Source organism: Heterocephalus glaber, unplaced genomic scaffold (genome assembly GCF_053883595.1).
Source record: "Heterocephalus glaber isolate CG9 unplaced genomic scaffold, H.glaber_assembly_v1.0 deba00001579, whole genome shotgun sequence".
Taxonomy (NCBI): Eukaryota; Metazoa; Chordata; class Mammalia; order Rodentia; family Bathyergidae; genus Heterocephalus; species Heterocephalus glaber.
The window spans coordinates 8248831-8268654 of NW_028258360.1; positions in this window are offsets into that span (position 1 = coordinate 8248831).

A 19824-nucleotide genomic window follows, 5' to 3' on the forward strand; every position below is an offset into this window, starting at 1 on the left:
TAACGAAGCATTTTAAGGTTAAGTGCATGGACCCAGTCCAGGTGCTTTTTACCTTAAATGCCAAATCCTAAGTGTGACCGTAGATAATTACTGGAGGCTACCGAGGTGCTGCTTGCCTGTGAATTCCAGACATCCAAATTAAAACAACTGGTAGCTCTCAGTGGCACTTGGAGAGACATCTGAGTCATTGTGCAGAGAGGCCTCTCCAGGATGATGTGTTGTGTGTGTAGCAATTGCTGTAGAGCCCTGGAGGAGCCCTTTTGGAATCTCAGTTACATTAAGTGCATGTGATGTGGTTCTATGAAGTGGGCATACTCCTGTAACCATCAGGCACGTTTATTTTTCACTTTTTCATCTCTACCTGTTTTAGTACCTAAAGATTGCATTTGTTGTGGGGAGCAAGTACGTGTACCTATTCTGTAGAACTGGACATGAACGTTGCCAGCATGTTGCTGTCTCTACGTCCCAAACAGTCTTCAAAGGCAATTGCCATTCTGACTTCTATCAGCTTTGCTGTTTTCCACTTGGTACAAATGGTGCGTGTGTTAGCTTTCCACCACTGTAACAAAATACCTGACACAAGCACCTTATAAGGAGGAAAGTTCATTTTGCCTCAGCACTTCACAGATTTCAGTCCATGGATGGTTGGCCGTGTTGCTTTGGGCTTGGGGTGATGCAGAATATCATGATGGGAATGTGGGAGAGAAACTGGTCATCTCATGGTGGGCAGGAAGCAGGCAGCCTGGAAAGTCTCCCTCAAGGACACATCCATCCCCAGAGCTCTACTTCCTGGAGGATTTGGAGCCTACCAACACAACCACAGGCTGGGCCCCCGCCTCCTCTGGGGACATTTCCAGAACCATCCCCGCACGGTACAGGAAGTTCCACTCTCCGCCACAGTCCTCCTGCGTTCACCGTCATTTTGCCAGGGGAGCTTCCCATGCTACTGTGGGTCACTGTTGTTCACTCCCGCTCACAGCAGGTTAGAATTGCACCCTGGGATGGATCACAGTGCATCTTTCCGATCTACCCCGGAAGGGCCTTGGGAGCATTTCCAGTCTGGGGTTATATGAATAATATTCCTGAGAACACTTCCTTGCAGTGCTTTGGGGAACTCACCAGGATTTCTGTGTTTCAGTTGGATAAACACCTGAAAGTACAATGATTACCACATAGAAAATGTGTATGTTCAGCTTTAGGTGATACTGCCAGAAATGATTAACAGCTTGCGGAAGTCTGACAGAACCAGCTGGACGGGGCAGTCACTGTCCTGTGCCGCAGCCCCAGCTGCTCCTCCCTCTGCCACACTCAAGTCCTTGCTCACCAACTGACCCTCAGCCAGTGATGCCAATGAGTGGTAAAGTGGAATTCTCTCTGATTAATCCCTCTTTATAAATTAATTTTGTACACGTTTATAAATTTGGGTAATGTTTTTATACAAATCATGATTCAGAGGAGGCTGTGGCTCTCGGAGCTGTTTCTTCTTTTGGGTTCCTCTTCTCCCGTGCCCTAGGCACAGCCGGCGCAGGGCTGGTCGGGCCTCTGAGTCAATCCCAGCCCGTCCCTTTGCACGTCTGTGCGAAATGTGCACAGGGTCCCCTGGAGCACAGGGAGAGGTCAATCTCCATTTCATTTCCTCCACTACTCCCATCGGACGTGGACGGTCTGGTGTTAACAGTTAATGAAGTAGAATTACATTTGGGTTACTTTAAAATAAAACGACAGAGTAAAAATACAGAAATATATTAGCAATAGACTGAGAGCCTAGATTTGTTGCTCTCCTTAAATGCATTACACAAGCTTATACTACTGTAACCCTTACAAATACTGAGACAATATTTAGGATTTGTGATCTCTTCTCCACACAATTGTGTACACATGAAAAGAAATTTGTTTTCTTTACCTATTCTTAATTTTTATCTCTTTGCAGCTCTGCCTCAGTCACGCACTGTATTTAAAAGTAATCCCAAAGACCGGAGCTGAGGGACTGAGCCGTGGGGAGCCGGTGGTGAGAAGTGAGAGGTGCGACTTTGTGACACTGCACCGTTAATTTAGGTCTCTCAGTGACCAATGACTTAGTCTTCAGAGGACTGAACAGCAAGGTCAGCAACACAAAGACAGTAACGCACTGGGGACACAAAAATGCAACCCGGGAAGCTCCTCTGTGTCTCACACTTTCGCCTTTAATGTAAACATTGCAATAGAATCCTTCAAAAGTAAATGAATAAACTTTCAAAACCCATTTGAAGCTATTTAGGAGAAATTGGTTACAGCATTGCCGTTAGGGTTATATTTAGAATAGCAGGGATAGTTTATGTGCTTCCTGGGGAGATGTGTAAGTTCACACGCATGTACATGACAGTGTAAACCACAGACTCTTCTCTCTAGGAGCTGATCATGAGACGCAAAGTCCCTCAGGACAAGATGAAGCGGGGAGCCAGGGAGGTGGTCACAGAGCATCCCATCCTCATTCGCCTCTCACATCTAGGGCCTCACTCCTGTTTCTGAGCACAGTTAGGTGCAAAGGAGAACTCAGCTGATTATTAATGCCCCTCATCTGAAGCTGTGTGAAGTTATGCTAAAAGACAAACCACAAGAGAGGTTATAGATTTGAGAGAAGGCAGGAATTCTTCACCAAGTTAATAGGTTCCATGTTTTCAAACTTCTGACTTTTCATTTTGAAATAATTTTAAACCTTTAAAATACAGGCAAATAAAAACAATACAAAGAAACCTCTTAGATTCTTCACTTATGAGCCTTATGAACATCTTATATTACAAAGATCAAACTTAGGGTAGTAATACCGATACAAGTCTTAAATTTCAGATCTTATGGCTATGCTAGTCATGAAGCTGGATTTAACAAATATTAAGTAGCTGCTTTTGTATCAATTATAATTTTTCACAACAGTCTTTAATAACAGAAATCAGTAATTAAAAGGTAGAAAAATAAGTATTTAGAAATTAAAGCAGAAAGAAGTGCTTCTATATAATTTAAAGTTTTAAGAAAACATGGAAGTTAGAAATTATTTAAAACTAGATGATAATAAAAAACTTCTATAAAAACCTTAGGGTGCAGTAAAATTAGTACTTATGTGGAGTTTTATGAAGTAAAATGTTTCTATTAGAAAAAAGAATGGCTGGAAATTATTAGCTCAGCATTTATAGCAAGAAAGACAAAAAGAAAAGAAGGCAAGGATAAAGCAAACAAGAATGCCTAAGCTAAAGAAGGTAAAAGACAGTAATGAAAGAAGAGAAACGCAGGTAAGAGAAAATGAAATAAAGACAAGCGGCCAGCACGCTTTCAAAGCACTTTATCACGGACAAATAAATATGACAAAATAAACGCCATGTTTTCAATCAAAATTACAGATGGCAACTTCACACTGTTGAATTTTACAATGGGGACAAACCTGGAGGGGAGCAGAGATAAAACGACCTAGGGAAATATTAGGAACGAAGGTTTTTTTCATACACTTTAAAAGAGTAGATGAAAGACATATTCTTAGAAAAACGAAAATTACTAAAACTGACCAGGAAGAACTAGACTAGAATAAATATTTTAAAATATCCACAGAGATATTGAACCAGCAGTGCAGGTTGAGCCTCTTATCCAAAAACCCAAATTCCAAAATGCTACAAAATTCAAAACTTTGTGAGTTGCAAATATGTTACCACAAGTAGAAAATTCCACACTTGGCCTTCTATAATGAGCTGCAGTGAAAAAGAAGGAATGCTAAAAATCTTATATAAAAATGCCTTTGGGCTACACGTACATGAAAAATGAACTGTGTTTAGACTGGAGTTCCATCCTCATGATATCTCATTTTGTATACTTGCAAACATAGCAAAATACTCTCAAAGATCTGAAACCTGAAACACTTCCAGTACCAACCTTATGGGATAAGGGACACTCCACCAGTCATTTACAATCTACACAAAATGAAATGGTCAGGTTAAGATGGGCAAATTCTCCCAAACATTCAAGGGATAGATTTATTCAATTTTATGTGGTCATAAGTACCAGGGATTGCACTCGGGACCTTGTGCTTGTGAGGCAGGAGGCAGCACCATTGAGCTAAATCCCCAGCCCAGTCATAAGGAAATATTAAAAGAAAAATCAATGATCATGTCAGTAGATGTGGAAAAATTCCTTACAATTCAATATTTATTTATGGTGAACATTTTCAGCACACATGCAATAAAACTTCCTTAATTCAATAAATCAAAATTCCTCAGGACACGGTTATCACTGGATAATTGTCACCACTTCCGTGTTATACCAAAAGGATCAGACATTTCATCAATTCAAGCAAATCTATTGAAAGCCTATTGTGTACTAGCTAGTATTCTTGGCAACACAGGGTGTGTTAGGTGGAGACAGATATTACGGAGTTCAGTAAAGTAGCAAAGGCACATAGGGAGTTGCTGAAGCCAGGTGGGTCGCTGGTATTTCTTAAGTACTCATGTTAGGGTTTATAGCTAGATGTACCTCAAATGCCACATGAACTCACAGGCAGGGCCTTGGGAAGGTGATGGCAGTACAGGGGCTTGCAGCTGGCTTCTTGTTAGGAGGTGAAGTTTGGTTGGAAGAGTCCATCACTGGGGACGTGACCCGGAAGGTTCACCTCCTCCTTTGCTCTCTGCTTCCTGTCCACCATGCAGTGAGCAGCCCTCTCCCGCCAGGCCCCTCTGCCACACCGCCCCGTCCTGGAGCCAGCCGAACATGGACTGAGACCTCGACAGATTGTGAGCCAAAGTAAAGCCCTCCTCCCTTAAGTTGTGGGCGCCAGGTATTTTGCCTCAGCAAGAAGGGAAGTAACGAAGACACCTCACAAGCACTTGCATTGTGTAGAGACCCTCTAGATGCTAAATCACTTCAGTTCTTCAGTAACCACCTCAGCTTAAGTCGCTATTAAAGCCTCCTTTCATAGATGAGGAGATGGAGAGGTCAAAGTCCCCCTCGCTGTCAACTGGGGTCCTCCAGCCCCAGGCCTGCTCCCACAGCCTCACCCTTGGGAAGTCTTCCCCGAAGAAGGGCAGTGAGGCCCAGAAAAGGTGCTGGGAAAACTCCGTGAATACACACATGCACTTACACTGGCTAAAGGGCTTTTGCTTCAAAGGCATGCATGGGAGGAGGGGCTGGAGCTGCAGCTCCAAAGACAGATGTTAGAGTGGCAGGAAATTGTAAGAATATTTGGTTTTGTTAAGATGTTTAGAGTGTATCAGAGAGAGAGAGAGGGGGATAGAGTAGGCAGGGAGGGAGGAAGAAAGGAACGAAAGAGGAAAAGGAGGGAGAAATAAAGGAAGGAAATATGGAAGAGAGGAAAAAGAAAGACAAAAAGGATCCAACCACAAATGCCTCTCTCCTCTCTCTGCCCAGCAGTGCAAAGGAAACAGAACAAACATCCACCCTGCATCCTCCCAGAGCTAAACACTTCCCACTGACCCAGGTGGGAGCAGAAAGGTGCTTGGGGCTTGATCTGATAGGAGTGAAGGAAACCCAGGGGCAGCAGCGAGAGAGCAGAACAGGGTGAGGAGGATGAGGCAGGACATGTCCAGGGGGATCTTCTTGGGCCAGGGAGTCTCTGTAGGACCCACCTTGTATTGTGGGGGCCAGGGAGGTGGACAGGGCTTCACTGCCTACAGCCCCAGGCACACCTCATCTGCGGCCTCCTTCCACACTGGGGGAGTCCCGGGGGTTCCCGCATGGAGGGGGCACATGGGGTCTCCATCCCCCTAGATCAGGGGACCCTTCCAGTGTGAGCAGCACTGTGGACAAGGGGTTGGGATGTTGTGGGAAAGAAACAGCCTCATTTGATTTGCATTTCCAGTAAGATTATTGCATAATATGTGCATGCCGACTCTTGGAGATGATAGTTGTGCAATTTTTTCCTTAAGTATAAACCTCAAAATCGACAGAGCTTCCAGATCAGAGTCCAAGTGTTCCAGTGAACATGAACAGAACGTTTCCAGAGTGACATCCCTCCTTGGGTTCCCCGCAGCTGGCCAGGGAGAGTTCAGCCTCCCAGGAGGAGACAGGAGCGCCTGGTTCACACCACCAGAGCCCTGTTCATGGTCCCAGCTGTCCTCAGTCCTCCCACGCTGATTGTGCAGTGTGGATGTGTGTTACTAGTCCACTCGTGCAGAGCTGGTGCGTGAATGAGACATATCTTCATTCTTTTTTCCTCTCCTTTCCTTTCACTTCTTCCCCCTTCCCTCTGTCTTAGGGTCCCCTTCCCATTGGCAAAAGATCCATCTCCCTGTTTCTATTAGCTATCTTTTATTTTGCTCTTTATTTATTATTTTGGGTTTCTCGTGTAAGAGAAGCCATGTGATATTTAAGCTTGTGTGTCTGTTTGATATCACAACATTATGGTCTAAGGATGCATTTATTTTTCTTACAAATGACTCAAATTTATCCTCCTTTGTAGCAGAGTCATGTTCCACTGTGTGCACATACCACCCTTTTTTATCTATTCATCTGTTGATGGCCACATAAGCTGCTTCTGAGATTTAGGTGTTAATGAGCTGTGTGCTGTAAACATGGGTGTGTGGGGGTCACTGTGACACGGTGTCTTTAACTTTCAGGAAGACACCTAGAGGGGAGCTAGTTGGGTCGAATGGTGTGTGTGTGTGTGTGTGTGTGTGTGTGTGTGTGTGTGTATCCACAGTGAAAGTTAGAGGATTATTCCTCACCCATAAGACAGGATGAGTTTTATTGAGAAGGCTCAAACATTATAACGTGGCTCGTTCATGGGGCAGCAGGTGAGCAGATCCAGAGGCCTCTGCGCGAAGGCATAGGGTCTGGACAGCAGGACGCAATGCCCCAGAAGATGGAGGCAGAAGCTTGGAGGAGCAGTGGCAGGTGCATGATATCTGTGCAAAGGAGGGAAGCCAGGGACTGCACCCCAGGCCCAGCACGCCCTAAGCTCAGTTCTACTACTGAGCTATATCCCCAGCTCCAGATGTAAAAAATGTTTTAAATGCAAATTTGATCCAGATGCTCAATTTATTTGAAATCGTGCAGCTAGTACATGTTCTGCTTTTGAGCCTAAAGGTCAGGATCACTCCTATTCTATTAGTTTTTCTTCAGTTTCTAGCTCTGTTATTAGAAGTGATGACAGCTTTTGTTCTTGCTTCCAGGTGTTCTGGGAACTGAAAATGGAGCTCCGGGTTTAGACCGATCGCTGTCTTCTATCCGCCATGGATCCCTGGAGTAGAGCTTTACTGAACTCGGCACATAGCTAAGAGAGAATTACCTGACAGTGGAAAGTACAGAAACTGTCAAAACAGTGGAATGGAAAGGTCTAGAAATTTCTGTACAAAAGAAAAGAAAGACATCCTCTCCCACAGATAAAGGTGTTGAAAGAAAAGAAGAAAGGGAGGGAGGGAGGCAGGGAGGGAAGTGGGGAGAATGGAGGGAAAAAGGGGAGGACGGGAGGAAAGATGGGAGGGGCAAGATAATTTTCAGTATTTAAAGGGCTAAGCGTGACTGAGGCTAGCAAATCAATGGGCAGAATTTATAGACTTTAAAAAATGTTTCTTGAGATGTACACAATATGAAATTTATTCACTTTAAGTAAAATTCAAGATTTTAATACATTAGAGTATTGTCTGAGAAGTTATAAAATTCATTGTAAGATATTAGGAACTTGAAATTAGAATCCAGGAAAGGGAGCAACTTGGAAGAAGATGAAAGATGAACAGAAAAAAGAAAACCCTGAAGCATCTTTTGAGAGAATATTCTTAGTTTACTTTTGAATCGATTTAGATGCACAGTTATGGGACAAGACTGAGGTCCCTGTGCTCTGCAAGATTTGACTTACTGTTAACGCATCACCGTCGTGTTTGTCACAAGTGAGAAGTGGACCTTGTGACATTGTGGGAACCGGATCCACGCGGTACTGGGGCTCTTTGGCTTTTCTTGCGCTGTCTTCCAGCATCCAGCCCACAATTCCTGCGCTTACGAGTCGAGTCAATCTCCTTGCTGTCTCTGGCCCCGCGGCTTCTGCGTCTCCTTGTCTTTCACGACCTCCACTGTCCTCAGGAGCCCTGGGCAGCTGTTTGCTACGGTGCCTCTCCACTCCAGCTTGTCACATTTGTCTCAGGGTTACAACTTGGTTCTGTCTTTGGATGAAGAGTACAGTACAGATGAACAGCCCTTCCCACCACTTCCTGATCACCTGGTCAGGTAGGGTTGCCAAATTCCCAAGAGATGACTCTGAGTTCAGATTTATTTTTTTCTAGTCATGAAACCATCTTCACGCACAGGCTAGGCCCAGTTGGAAGCAGGCCCGCAGAGTAACCAGGTTGAACTTTTCCTGGGCTTTGTACACACAGGGGCCACTGGGGGCAGCACTTGAACAAATAGAAGGAGACATGGCTTATTCTCAAATAGCAATGAAGAAAGAACAGTAAAAATTATAAAACCATGAACTGAAAGAACAGTAAAAGACTACACAGACACTTTTAGGGTTTTCTGAACCCAGACTCCACACCTAATAAAAGTCTGAGATCTGGCCCGGCTTCCAGATCTGTAGTGCCACTGTGTGCCTGAGGATGGAAGCACACAGATCCATGAGACAGGTCCAAGGTGAGGGACGGTGGCCAGGAGCAGTGTAGGGAGCAGAGGACAGCCCCCAAATCCACCTGCTCTTTGTAGGAATCTCTTCTCCTCTCTGACTTTAAGGAGCCCCTTGCCTGTAATTACCAGCGAACAGTGAACGGGACTTTTCCCCGGTCCTAAGTATGTTGTTTTCTGGTTCTTCAACATCTTGTCCTCATAATCCCTTTGTCATCTTCAGCTGAAACATGCACAGCCTTGATTGATGTAAAGTAAAATACACACACCGTGATAGGGATCTTTAAATATGTCACTAATACAGCGTGACAACTATATGTAGTGCATATTTGTCGAAATGTTGTAAACTACCCTGAATCACTACTCTAAATCAATTTCATCCATGATCTAATTTTTAAAAAGTTGATCAACTTGATATTTTAAGAGAATTTGGGGGTTTACAGAAAAATTGAGCACAAAGCAAAGAGTTCCATGCACTCCCTCTTTGTGATTTGCCTTTTTTGCCTTTCCAGAATGTCATGTACATGGAATTGTACAGTACACAAGCTTTTCAGATTGGCTGCTTTCACAGTGTTCTTCCATGTTTTCATAGGATAATATCTCATTTCTTTTGATTGCTGAATAATATTCCGTTGTGTGGAGGATCCACAGTGTGTTCACCCATTCACTTTCTGAATGACCTCCTAATGTTTAGCAATTATGAAGAAAGCTGCTGTAAACATTCACGGGTAGGTTTTTGTAGCAGTGTGAGTTTTTAACTCAGTTGGAGAAATAGAACAACTGCTGGATCATATGTTCAGACTGAGCTTAGCTTTGTAGCAGCTGCAAAGGTGCTGTCTCCCAAGGTGACTGCAGCACCGTGGTGAATGACAGCTATGAGCTCTGCAACCTCATCAGCATGGCATGGCTTCTTGAAGGATCATACAAAATTCTGCAGCCACTTTTCAAACAGAAGGAGTTAGCTTTGTTCTTTGTGGAAAAGGAAGGGGACCCTGGGGAGCAAGAGCATAGGTTTAATGATCTGTATTAGTGTTCCTACTGCTGGGACAAAAACACCTGACATCCACAGTTTAAAGAATGACAGGCTTCTTTGGGCTCACAATTTCAGTGAGTTCAGTCCATGGCTGGCTGGTTCCAAGCCAGAAACAGCATGCTGGAAGGTCATGGCAGAGGAAATATGCTTACACCATTGTACAGGAAGCAGAAGGGAAGAGCTGAGGACAAGAATACACCCTTCCAGGTCATGCTCCCTGTTACTCATTCTTCCATCCAGGCCCCACCTCCTAACGCTATGCAGCTGTAAGCTCATCGGTGATTTATCAGTGCACTACTGTGCCTTCTTGATCCAATCATCATCCAGGTACATGAGACTTCTGGGAGACATTTTAGATCTAGAGCATCACGCTGTGCTCATTTAGATCCCATTAATCACTTGGCCTGGAAATATTCCAAGGGGAAGAGCCATGATGGTCCCTTAACTGAAAGACATCCACAGAGAAACAATGGAGAGGCACCCTTGGGGTTTTCTCAGAGTGCTCTTGCTAAGATGACCAACTTTATAAGAAGTTCTTTTTTCACATCTCTCCTAGTTTAAAATCAGAAGCTTTTAACAACGTTACATAGGTATAATTACATCCATGCCTGACGGGTTGGCCATGTGTGAACAAACCTGTTCACCTATGATCTATACATCCTCCACCTGTTCAAACCCCCACCTGCTCTAGAGCTCCCTGCCTTTCGGAAATGGCCTGGCTCCCCCCAAAGCTCATTCTGTGATCTGTGACGTGGTGTCATCCCATCTGCTTGCTTTTGTCTGCTCTCTGTCATAAGGCTCTGTGACCTCTCCCTACACACTGGATGCAGACCTCAGTCCCGCTGATTATATTCGACTTTAGTCCACTCTTCTTACACATTCTGTAACTTTGGTAGGTGTTTTCGGAGGACTCGGAGGATCATGGGGATTGGTGTCATAGCTCATGGATCTACGGACAGTGGCTTGGAGCTCCCTGGCTTCCCCTCCACACTCCCTCCTTTCCCAGCCCCCTCCCTGGTCCTTAGGGCATCGATGACAGGACACAGCTCTGCTTTTTCTTCACAGAGCTGTCTTAGTCTTTCTGAGTCTCATTATCAAGCACTTACCAACATAATTTTGTCTTCCTAGCAGTAATTCTGACAGCAAAATATGCATACACACATATACATATATTCTGCAGTGAGCAAATACACATGCCACTTTCATAGAGGTAAGGCTGTCATTTCCACAGTGAAACTGATGTATTAGAGTACAATATTTGTAGTTTTATTTTGTCTTCAGTGAGCACCTATACATCCTGATAACCATCAATCACTGCTCTTACAGGAAAACAGCAGGTACCATGTAAATGAAGACCAAAACAAGCCGTCCTTTCCTTAATTACCTGGTCTTGCTCAGAGATTGTCTGAGCTCTGGATGGGGCTCACCCTGTGACTCAGGACACTCATTGCTTATTATAGCTCCCCTGAGTCTTTTCTTCCATTCATCTCCTTGAAATTCTGTCCTATTCCTTATATAACTATATGGAGGTCCAAACATGTGGGCTTTAAAACTGTCAAAGCCTAGACAGATATAAATCTTTGTTACATTTGCTCTCAAAAATAAATTAAAGATAGGACATAAATATCACACGACCTACTCAAATGCAAGAACAGCTTCTAATCCTCAAGTTACTTCTAAACTTTTGCTTTCATTCCTTATTCCACTTTAGGGAGCTCAGAGGAAGAATAGTTTGAAATTTCTGTATGGCCCTGGCTAGAAGTTATTTAAATTAGAAAGCATTTGTTCTCATGATCTTATCCTTTGTGGAGTCTAAAAGAAGTTGGAAGTGGAACGGGGGTGACCAGAGTGTGGGAGAAACGGGCAGCAGAGGTGGGGAGAGGTTGATGGGTGTGTTCTAAGCTACTGTGAGGAGCAAAATGCTCTGGAGCACTCTTGCATGGCAGGTGACTGCATAGCGTCATGACATACCACACATTCCAAAACCCTAGAGGAAAGATTTTAAAGGCTTTTACCAAAGAGAAATGATAAATGCTTGGAACATGCATGTATTGAAACATTCCTCGGTCCAATATAAATGTGTTCAACTTTGATGTCTCAATTAAAATGAATAAAAGCAGATGCATAGGAAGGGGTGGAGGGTCCAAGGTAAAGAGTTATTTGTCTAATGAATATTGGGCCTTCGGGTTCTGCTGAACCTGGAGATTCGCCGCTCTGCTGCGTTTCCCTGTTGGTTCTGGAGCTCGGCCCTGAGGGCAGCTGACTCTTCTGCCTTCATCACAGCATTGTCATCGTGGCCAAGCTGGGTACCACACTGGCACTAGGAGGGCCCATGGCTCGGGCGGGTCCGACTCCGAGGTGGATGGGGTCTTCTCACTCAGTCATCCACTGCCTCCCCTCCCACCTCCTTGGAAATGCAGGCCCCTCCCCAGGGTGCTTTCCTTTCAGTATTGCCACTAATCAGGGCAAGTTGGGGGCCAGAACCTGAGGACACTTTTATTGATTCATCTGCGGCTGGTTGGCGAACCTGCTTTCTTACTTCTATACTGAGAAATTACCAATTTAAAAAAAATTAATGACAGAATTCATCCTAAATTAAACAGGAAGGAAAAAGTATGTGCCTCACTACACCTTCTGGAGTCTCCTTGGTCCCTCCTTTGTTGTGAGTTGTTTGGTGAGCACCGGCGCGTGTTATGTATATGCCCCAATATGTAATGACAGGCATCAATACTGGTCAGCTCCAGTGGTCCCAAAGCAATATGGTGGACTGGGCAGCTTAAGCAGCAGAAATTCATTTTTCCATGATTCTGGAGGCTGGATATTGAGCTCAGGGTGCCACAGAGTTGGTTTCCTCCGAGGCCTCACTCCTATCCTGGCAGACCTTTTCTCTGCATCCTCGCCTGCCCCTTCCTTGTTTGTGAATCCTGCAGACTCCTCTCCTCTCTTCTAAGAGACATGAGTGCTGCTGGACTGGGCTCAGTCATGCAGCCTCACTTACCCTCCATGGCCTGTTTAAAGCTTGCAACTCACCATATACACTGGAGGCTGAGGAGGAGAGACATACTAGGGGCACAGCTCAGCCTGTGACAGTGCGTTCAGGCAGCTCTTGGCTCTGTGCATGTGGTGCTGTTTCCGCTCACAGCCACATTACCCTTTTATGGCTCTGCAACATCTGCCTACAGTATGAGGGTTTTGTGTCCTCCACCACAGTTCTGTCTCATGCCTCTTTGGAATCTGGTGCGAATTCATTCTTTTAATTCTTTGAAGCTTCCTATATTTTCAGCTATGCTTTCACTTGGGGGATAAGTTTAGTATATTGGCTTTTTTTCTAAAGATAAAGTGAACATCGTAGAACATAGGGCTTGAGGCTGGACTAAGATACTCATTAATTTCAGGAATTTTATGAGAAAGAGAGAAAGGGGGGAACTTAGGAAATGGGATAGGAGGTTTATGGGCCAAGTATGAGAGTTATTTTTGAATATTTAAAGTGCTAGCTTTAATAAACATTGGTAATGTTTTGTGTGTATGAAAGGAAAAGAACTCTTTCAAACTTATTCTGAGGATAGCATTACTCTGATACCATAATCAGACAAAGACATAAAAATAAAAGTATAGACCAATATTGCTGATGAACATAGATGTAAAAATTCTCAAAATACTAGCAAAGCAAATCCAGTATTACATCAAAAATTATATACCACGATCAAATAGGATTTATCCCAGAGATGCAAGAAAAGTTTATCACATGCAAATCAATAAATGTAATAGTGCAACAAAATAAAAGAAAAAATAGATACGGTCAATAGCTGTCCCAAAGTATTCAATAAAATTCAACATCTCTTTATGATTAAAAAATCCTCAACAAATCATTTATAGAAGGAAAGTATCCCCCAAATACTGAAGGGTATATATGGTGACAAACCTACAGCCAACATCATACTGTGTGGGGAAAAGCTGAAAGCATTTTCTCTAAGATCAAAAACTAAATAGAAATGTCTACTTCTACCACTCTTATTCAACATGGTACTAGAAATTTAAGCCAGAGAAATTAACCAAGTGAAATAAATAAAAGACATACAAATATGCTGAAAAGAAGAAAAATTATCCCTACTTGTAGACAAGATTCTAACCTAAAGACTCCATCAAAAGACTGTTGGAACTGATACATGAAATCAGTAGAGCTGAAGGATACAAAATCCATAATACAAAAATCAATAGCATTTTATATAACAACAATGATATTGCTGAGAAAAAAATTAAGAAAGCAATTCCATTCACAATAGGTACAAAAGTAAATTACCTAGAAATAAATTTACCCATGTAAGTGAAAGATCTCTACAGTGAAAATTACAAAGCAGTCATGAAAGAGATAGAGACCTAAAAAAAAGAAAGACCTTCCACGTTCATTGATTAGAAGAACCGGTATTGTTAAAATGTCCACGCTACCCAAAGTGTTTTACAGATTAATTTGCAATTCCCATCCAAACATCAATGGCATTTTTTTATGGAATTGGAAAAAACATCCTAAAATTCATATGAAACCACTGAATTAGTCAGCTTTCCTGTTGGTGCGACACAATATCCAAGACTCACAACTTAAATGAAGAGAATCTTAATTTGGCTCATGGTAACAGAAGACCCAGTCCATGGTCAGCTGGTTCCAGGGCAGAAACATTATGGTGGGAGAGCATGGCAGAGGAAAGCCGCTGCACATTTCCTCCGGACAGCCAGGAAACAGAGAGAGGAAAAGGAAGTGAGGAGGGACATGGGCCCTTCAAAAACACATCCCAAGTGACACAAGTCTTCCAAGCAGGCCCAACCTTCCAACACTTAGCTATGAGCTCCTCAGTGGATGAATCCAGATGAGTATAGCTCCCCCGTGACTCAATCACCTTCCAAAGGTCCTACTCTAAACACATGAGAATTTCCAGGGGCCTTCTAGATCCCAACAATACAACCTCAAAAGACACCAAATACCCAAAACAATCTTGACCAAAAAGAACAAAGTTAAAGGAATCACAATACCTAAGCGCAAGACCCATTGTAGGGCTGTAGAATCCAAGAGAGGATGGTACTGGCATTAAAGCCGAGACACACAGCAATGAAATAGAACAGAGATCCTCAAATAAATCTATGCAACTACAACCAAGAGATATGTGACGAAGATGCCAAAAAGATACTCTGAGGAAAGGACAGTCTCTTCGATAGATGTTGCTGGAAAAACTGGAATATCAACCTGAAGAAGACTGCAATGTGGCCTGTCTCTCACACTGTACAAAAGTCAATTCAAGTTGGATCAAGACCTAAACGTAAGACTGGCAGCTACAAAATGCTAGAAGAAAATAGGGGAAGTACTTCAAAACAGTGGTGTGGACACTTTTTTTTTTATAAGACCCCAAAAGCACAGGCAACAAATGGGATTGTATCAAACTAAGAAGCTTCTCCACATCAGAGGAAACAGCAGAGGGAAGAGAAACCCTATACAGCCTGACAAGGAATTACAATGCAATGAAGCGCGGAAGGCGAGAGAGGAGCCGTGGGCCGTGCAGAGCGCGGCTTCCGGGCCCAGGCCTGCGGGTCTGGGGTCCGTTCCTCGTTCCTCGTTCCTCGTTCCTCACAGTGCCCGTGCCCACACCTGGGCTGGCTCCCGGGAGGCGAGCCCGGCTGTCTTCCCGCTGCCCGCTCCTCCGGTTTCCTGCTGCTCGTGGAGTCCTCTTCTCTCGCACTCACCTTCTTCCGGGGCCGCACAGACGCCCCATCTCTGTGTCCTCAGCCTTGGCCTTCGGGAGGAAGCCATGTGGCCCCAAAGCTATGGGGATCACGCCGCCGTGCCGCGCTGGGCGCCCCTTCCTGACCTGCCCTGCCCCGGACAGCTCGGAGAGGCCGGGAGGCGACACGCGCGGCTGGGCCCGCCCGCAGTCAGCACTCGGGTGCGCTCCTGCGTGCAGAGCGCGGGCAGCATGCGGTCCCCGGCCTTCTTCAGCCCTCTTTTCCCAGCCAAACAACGTGAATATCAGAGTCCTAGGGACCCTGTGCTACTCGGCTTCACGGTTCTAACGTGCAGTGTAATAAAAGCAACAGTGAGTGTGATTGCTTTCCATGCAGGATTTAAACGAACCATTTTTGGCGCTACAAAAATAAACTAGCTAGGAGAAAGGAATCTGTACGCTCCCAACACAAGCAATGATAACTGGTGAGGTGCCGGAAGTGCTATTCTACCCCAATTTATCATTACACACTATGCACGTGTGTCAGCATTTTATACCATGCCCCCGAAGTATGTACAATATTTATGTGTCAATTATTAAAAAAACGAGCCGCAGACGCTGCAAGGTGGCTGGCGGGCTGCCCTGTCCCACCGCCCCTCCATCCACACCCGCAGCTCTCCCCCGGAGACCCCAGCTTCACAGAGCTTCCTTTTCTGCCCTTTGAAAGGCGACAAAAGGTTTTCTTTACATGGAATACTCACAAGTCTCACTGAAGTTCTTGGATGGAAACTCCATTCAAGCTCAGATTATCATACGCTTCACATTGTTTCCTAAACCAACCCGCTTTGATTCATGGTAGTGAATGTAGCTACATCATTTTCTTTTCCTCTTTAATTAGCTTTCGAGTTTCATAATGAATTGAGTTTCATAGGCCCTGAGCCCATTGAATCTCACTGACTTCTGTTTGAAGAGGATCGGCCAGGCATCACCAGGAGGAAAAGGGTTCATCTGCATCGTGAAACATATCAACAATGTTCAGCAGAAATAGTGGAATTTAAATGGTTATGTTCCTAACATTTAGAAATCTAACTGTAATGGATGTGCTATTCACATGTATCTCAGAGTTGCAAATCATTAATTTCCTTTTGAATTAGTGCACCAGACCAAAGCAATGTGATAATCCATGGCCTTTTTGGTATTTCATGCACATTTTACTTTCTAGGTAGGAATAAATCTTTCCCCACATACTTCTCCTTGACCTTAGGAGTTGCGAATTGATGACTGTGGAAAAGGGTGACATGTTTCTAAGTGGCAGCCAGGGTGGAATCGCTTCGGAATGCGTTGATTCATTGCAACTGGATACCGATATTTCTGCGTGTATAGAAAGTCATTTGCTGGGCCATGAAGAGTTTAGAGATCTCTCCATGTGATGGATAATTGTGATGCCCACTTGAACAAGAAGTGTCTGGCAGGTGGCTCAGCAGAGTTCTGGGTGTGTCTGGGTGTTGGATTTACTGAGGAGGTGTGGCTATGGCAGCACCAACCAGGGCTGTGGCCTGGATGGAATTGAAAGGGAAGGAAGGAAATGTCACCTTTTGTTCCTTGGAGGAGCTGCACCATTGCCTTTGGACGTCCATTTCCAGGCTTCCAGCACAGCATTCTGCCTTCCAGTGTGGACTCTTTGGCTTCCGTATGTGGACCCGCAGGGCCCTCTGCAGTGAGCTCCAGGCCTGTGACTGCCCTCCACTCTCCCATGTACAGACGCCGGCCCTTTTGCAGGTAGCCATTGCAAGCCTCCCTTGTAAATCCTGAAGGTGTGTATGTTATATTATATCTGTTCCTTTAGTGAACCCTAACTGATATACCGCATTTGGTATCCCCTACGCCGTCTTCTTCTTTACACATTTTCTACGTCTTGTCACATTTCCTTGACATGCGCTGAAGTGTCATGACAGCACCGTGGACCTGGACCAGGGAACTGGCTCAAGTCCCAGCTGTGTTCATTGTAGATACGCATCTCCAGCATGCCCAAATTCCCTGGCCTCTGTTTCCTGGTCTGTGAAGTGGGGACATTAATCCACAGCAGTGCCGAGGCGAGAGACAGAGACGTGTCTACAGACAGTGCATGTTTCAGTTCCTGCCGTGCTCATGTGACAGACTGGTACCACCAGCCCCACCTTTGTCACCAGACTGGCCCTGAGCTGATCAGAGCAAAGGCTACTTCTGTCCTAGTCCCTCTCTTATTCCATTGCTGATCGCAGTGCTTTGCCATCACTTCATGTTTCCTGCTTTAGAAAGACAATTATTACAGAGATCATCACCTTCACATACTAACGGGAAACCTGGGCGGCGTATCAATATCTTCCTGTACATGACACCAATTTGTAACTTGATGGAGCTCTTTCATATGCATTAGAAAGAGGAAAACACCTTTGAGACATCTCAAGTAAAGAGAGAGCATTGACAAGCCCACCAAGGGGTTCTAAAGTATCCACTTCCTCCCCGACATTCAGAAGGAAAGGTGATGTGATTTTCATCCCTCAGGAGTAAATAATCTTTGTGAGAGGTTGTGATTTCTATTTAAAAGTGGATTCTTTGTTTTCTAGCATTGGGCCCCTATAAACATAATAATGACAGGCACTTTTCCCACCCCTGCTCTTGGGTTTAACCGTGTGGGAACAGGGCCTCGGGACAGAGTAAGCAGTAAGGTAGCAGTCTGCTCGCTGCGCTGGAGAAGCTGGGGTTGGCGCCTCCCAGCCCGCAGTGCCAGCCTTGTCCCTGCATGTTTGTGGTTAGGATGGAGAGGACTGGTGGCATGAGACCACCGCAGAGAATTCCTGCTTGCAGAAAACCCCTTTAAGGCCCAGCTGAAACAAACTGTGTCTCTATCAGACAAAGCCCTGAGAGATGACTCTGAAACCAGGACAGACACCAAGGAGCTACCCAGAGGCTCCAGCAGCCCCAGACAGCCCACATCACATCCCAGGGTGGGGTGCACTTGCATGGGGAAAGCGGTGCAGAAACTCTGCATTATCTTCGAGGCGTGTGTGGAAGCCACGAGTCTTCTTGCTCTAGGAAAACAGAAAAGAGCTGAAAAACAGGACTATGAAGGAGAGTAAGAAATCTTCACAGGAAATGTCCTACGAACAGGAAATGGGTTTCTAACTCTACCTGTCCATATCTATCTTTGTTCGTTTGTTTTGTTTTGCTTTTTGAGACAGAATCTTGCTGTGCTGTCAGGGCTGTCCTTGGACTCATGATCCTCCTGCCTCCGCCTCTAAAGTGCTGGGATTATAGAGGTGCACACCATGACCAGCCCCTGCCCACATCTTTGAAGAGCCCCCAGACACACCGAGAAGAGCAGACACCGAGCCTGAAACTAAGGAGAAAACACCAGAGCCACGCCCAGAATTGCTGCCTTAGGAACTGAGTTTACACTTGAAACCCATCCGCCACCATTTTTGACAAGTACTGAAGTTCACCGATCTATACACCCAACTACAAATGCTATTACTGCGTGTAAATGTTTTCAGAAAAAGAAGAATGGAGACAAATTAGAGCCAGACAAGTCTAATTTAAGTATAACTTAGTATTTCATCTGCTTTGTGGGTTTTCAAGTAATTTAGGATCCCTTTGTTATTATTTATTTATGTTTTAAACGAACAGCTTCCAAGGAAAATTTCCCCCAATTGTCTTTTTAGATTTTCATTGCAGGTTGTTGGCAGATTCAAACTTTAGGAAACCATCTGTATCTTCCTACAGGTGCCTATATTTTATTTATGTCTCATTAGCATAATTCTCCTGCAACACACTGAAGCTTTGCTCATCTGCTCAGATTTTGGTGTTGCTCCCTTCAGGATGTTATACAAGCATAGCCAAACACTTACCTCATGGCTTCATGAATTAACTTTTTCTGAGAGAGATTCACATCTGTCGGGAACTGGTGTAAATCAACGTGGGGATTCTGGGCTTGCACAGCAGGTGCCACGCCTTTTTGATGCACATCAGCAGTTTCTATCAGGTAGTTTCTATCAGTTTCTAGCCTGTGCCCCACAAGCTGTCTACCAGGAGGCCACTGCAAAGAGGAAAGGCACTGCAGTCCACCATGCAGAAGGAGAGCCACTCAGCTGTCCTGGCCACTGCTTTGATAGGCAGTCCACATGGAAGTTTTGCAGGTGCAAATTCCAAAGCGTTCTGAAGGTGGGAGATACCAAACATTTTGAAATATGGGGCCCGACGTTTAGATCTTCAGCACCTTTTTGCAGTTAACCTACTCCCCTCCCATGCTCTATACATTTCCTGGGTGGAGGTGCATAGCTATTTTAGCAGCCCTGAGCGTGAATACCATTTCTCCAGTGCAGCTCTGTTTGTGGCATCCCTTATCCTACAGAACAATCTTCCGGGGCAGATGGATTGAGTTACTCGAGTGGCTTGCCCTAACCCTCCGGAGTGGGGTGTCAGGTTCTACAGCTGTCCCATCCTGTTTCTCCCAACCCTGAG